General features: G+C 32.8%; 1 long non-coding RNA gene across 2 annotated transcripts; it reads right to left on the reverse strand.

Moving 5' to 3' along the window:
• Positions 1-81: 81 nt before the first annotated feature.
• On the reverse strand, positions 82-3,066 carry LOC117102155. 2 transcript variants are annotated; one of them, XR_004444367.1, is made up of 3 exons: positions 2,869-3,066; positions 2,179-2,305; positions 82-574 (listed from the first exon to the last, which is right to left on the reverse strand). It is a non-coding gene; the product is annotated as an uncharacterized LOC117102155 (long non-coding RNA). The 2 variants fall into 2 exon arrangements; XR_004444368.1 differs by lacking the exon at positions 82-574 and adding an exon at positions 579-597.
• Between the last annotated feature and the right edge of the window lie 1,239 nt (positions 3,067-4,305).

Below are 4,305 nucleotides of genomic sequence, written 5' to 3' on the forward strand. Positions count from 1 at the left end.
CATTTCTGACTTGGCTTCTAACTCTGGTTTGAACATTGGCTGAGTCGATGACCATGAGCTAGGTGTACATTTCAACAAATTACTCCTTGTCTGAAAATACAACTTTTCAATTGTACGTATAGTACAAATATTTTCACTGCAATGATTAAACAAAACGGTTATTTCATTTTAACACATCAATCATTTTATTTATTTTGTAGAGAAAGCAATATTGTCAATTGCAAATACAAATAGTGGTAAAAATGAAATCAAAATTTCTTAATGTCCCTTAATAACTATACAATTCAATTTCTCAAGCTCCTTGGAAAGTAAGAATATTCCATCATTTTGATCGCAATGGGAATATCACATATTTAACGTTTTTACAGATTATGAATACCCTCAAATTGATAGGGTCCATGCAAGAGTGTATCAATAAGAATCGTCAATAGTTTCACCATGAATCATAGTAACAGAAGTACGAATGCCTTTTTCCCTCATACTTTTCACAAAGGTTAATTAAGAAAGTATTCAATCGCCTCCTTTTTTTCACATCTAGTTGCATCGTTGCATTTCAGAATTCTGCAAACTGGCCCTGGGAAAAAAAAGAAGACAGGTCTAAAAATAATAGCATTTAAGATTTACTCACTTAGATTTATCAAATAAAAAAAAAGACATGCAACACAAACAAAATTTTGAAAATTAGCGTTTTCATTGACTGGTTTTTGTGCAAATTTACTTTAGGTCTGAACTATTGATATAAGTGACATGTCTCCTAACAACTTTGGGATTATGCACAATCATCACAGCACAATTATGACAAATTATTACATTTATTATGCATTAGAAATGCGAAGTGAATGTGAATAAGATCTAATTTTAATTACGATAAAGTATTTTTACTGGGCTTCAGCGTTCGATTTACCCAGTATCGCATCGCAAAATGTGATATGTTTTATGCTAATTGCGAAGAACTTCCACAATTGCATCACAGATAAATGCAACGCATATTATTTGCCTAGAATTAACCACTCAGTCTTCAGCAAGTCCTGGCTGTAAAAACTAAGAGGCTTAGTGCACAAAAAATTTCAAAGAGGTTAAATTACAGCATTACAACTAATGTAAAACAAGAAACTTTTGTGACATGAAACTTTCGCAAATTGATAAGGGTGCATATGAAAAAAATTGTTAGATTATCACTCCTGCACACATTAACTATTTGGAAATATTGATGCGGTTATAAAAAAAAAAACCAACCCTCATCACATTTTTTTTTTAAAGGAGTATTATTCTAATAATTCTTTCTATGTGCCTTAAATTTATTCATGAGACGAACACCATACATAATAGATCATCTATGATGACAATATTGTATCATGAGTTCTAGGCTAGAAAAGCCCAGGCATAAACCTGCCTATCTGCTAGGGTTTAGCTGGCAATTACATAATAATTACAATCCTCATTAACATACGATATTAATAAATTCTGTATGGTACAGTATTTGTGAAATTTTTTTGCACATGAAAGTTTAGCTGGTTTTACAGTATTAAACACTTTGATTGTCATAAATATGATTTTATTAAGGATGTGTTGAGTACTATTAATAAGGGTATCATCCTATAATTCAATATATATTTATAGAAGCTAAACAGATTGGGTTTTACGAACAATAAAGTAACAATGTAGTGCTTAGATCCACACAGTAATCCTAAACATTGTTATGTTACATGGATATTATTTCATCAGTAGCTAAGGCGAGACTTCCTTTATACCTTGTTTCGCATACTTATTCTTCTAAAGATCATCGGAGGAGGGCAGAATAAAAATAAAGATAAAATTTAGTTTTTTTATTCAGCAAACAGTCTGCCTAAAACATCCAGACGGAGGAGAAAATAAATATACAATTTTATTGGTGAATGTAAAGTAGAATGGTTAAATATTTAAAATTTATATAATTACAGTATGTATATCTTATATCTTTGGGAGATTTCAAGGCAGTGGAGGGAATAATTAAAATTTAAAAAAAAAATATTTTTTTACTGCAATTTCCTTCTTTTTTTTTGTGGTGGTGGGTGCGCTAATTGCTCAAAAATAAAATTTTATTTTTATTTTAAAAATACCAATATTTGCAGTAGGCGGGTTCGATAAACATAAAAAAGTCTCGCCCGAACATTTGGTTTTTAGAATCTATTAACTTACCGATTTTGACAATCTTGAGCTTTTGAAACTTCTTAGTACTTTTTGATCCAGTTCAGATGAAGTCAGGAAACAAAGTTTTTCAGGATAAATTTAAATGTTGTTAAACAAGTTTCAAGGCTTGAAAATACTGTAAAATATAATATAAATATGTTAAGTGAATTATCATGTAAATAAAACAAACGATTATATAATAGCACCAAATTCCATCACATGAAGAAGTTGATGTATTTTGAAATTTTTGTTCTGTGAAAAGTTTAAATGAGGTGTTTTGTGCAAGTTTAAATAATGTAGTCTGTTAAGGTGACTCTCAGACTGCACATCACAAATTCAGCACACTACTGTACAGGTACACATACAGTTATTCAAGCTGTGTTAATTACTTAGTTAAATATATTAATGAAAGTAGGTTTATCCAATCCAATTAAAATTAAAAACAAAAAAATAACAAACATTATGCTTTAACTATTAAAAGTCATTAGCATAAGACAACAATGTAGTATTTTCTTTACTATTATATCTCACTGAATTATGAAATCTAATTTTACGCGTACATCATCTAATCCTTTAATACCATTGACCAACTTGTGACAAGTGATGAAATGGAATCCCAATCACATTATATGTCTGTATATTACTATTCGCTTTAATAAAGTATTCACTTATTATTATTGTTTTCACAACAAAACTCACGAATTGTTTGCACAAGACCATCTTCAAGAACCGATCAAAATTATTATAATGCCTCCATAGAAAGTACTGGTATGTTGGCAGGTAGCACATACTGCAGCTCAGGACTGGTGATCTGATAATGGATATTGAATTTTAAGTTTACGTGTCCATCTTCGCCAATACTTACAGTAGCTCCATTAACAACGGCCTATGGATGCCATTTTTTTTTGGGGGTTTTTTTTTACTCCTGACAAAAACACAACATAAAGAAGAAATAAAGAAAATGTTTAACTTTACAATTAAGATCGACAATATACAGTAGGCTGCACAAAGATGTAGGCCTATACTGATATTAAATAAGGAAGTGGATATATTTACGTCCTCGTGATCAAATCAGTAAACGATATATTTACGTAAATGAAACGACGCATGCGCAGTCATACTTTAACGACTAGCATTTTCAGCACTCGATATTAGTGTGGTCTCCCAAGCCGCGGTGATTCCCCCAAGTTCAGCATGGCACTAATTAATTTATAATTTTGTTTTTTATATTTTTATTAAACGTAATTTAATTTTCTACAATAGCACAGTATGTAGTTTAATCACTAAATAAATTATTAAATCAAGTGTTAAATTTTCAAATAAGTGATACTGTATTATGTAAATATATCGTTTACAACGGCGTAAATATATCCACTTCCATTAAATAAAGTGTAGTATTTTATGCTAAACAGAATTCAATATTTTGACAATGACATTATGTTCTGTTCTGGTGTATATGTTGACTCATATATGGACAGCCTAGGCCCCCTAGGCTTGGGGGTGGGAAGGGCTTGCCAGCCAGGTCCCCTATACTAAACTTCCATCACAGAGTCTAGGCTAGGCCTAGCCATACACAATGACATTAGTTAGGTAGACAGGGCCTAGCCTATACACCGGCGAAAAATATAATAAGACAAAAAACGTAGGATGTGCCTTGGCTTATGCCCTTAGCCAGAGAGTTAACTGGCGATCCAACGCTAGTTCAAGAAACTAGGCCAGCATACGCTTAAACAAGAAGGCCTAGGCCTACGTATCTACTATCTAGGCCTAGGCCCAGGGAATGCAATGGTTTTGGCCGCGAATTAGGCCTAGCACAGTACAGTAGTATAGTTTATAGGGAATTCAACAACTTAGGCCTAGGCTAGGCTAGGCTACACAAGTATAAATTACTTACTTTGTACTTCACTGTGACTTGTCAAATTTGCTTAGGCCTATAAAATCTTCCTTCCTTTACACTCGCTACAAGACGACGGCACTAGAATGGGGCTTCGTTTGTGAATTCAAAACTTGAAACGGGACACCGGAACTGCCAAAGACAGATAGTTCATTGGCTTAAGTCCAATGCTCCGATCTATGGAACGCGGTTACTGCCTTTGGTGGCTCTTTTCCGTTCGGGGCATTTGTTATTCGGCCCTT

This window comes from Anneissia japonica, unplaced genomic scaffold, assembly GCF_011630105.1.
Source record: "Anneissia japonica isolate Jap-2015-1 unplaced genomic scaffold, ASM1163010v1 scaffold287617_len321496_cov130, whole genome shotgun sequence".
Taxonomy (NCBI): Eukaryota; Metazoa; Echinodermata; class Crinoidea; order Comatulida; family Comatulidae; genus Anneissia; species Anneissia japonica.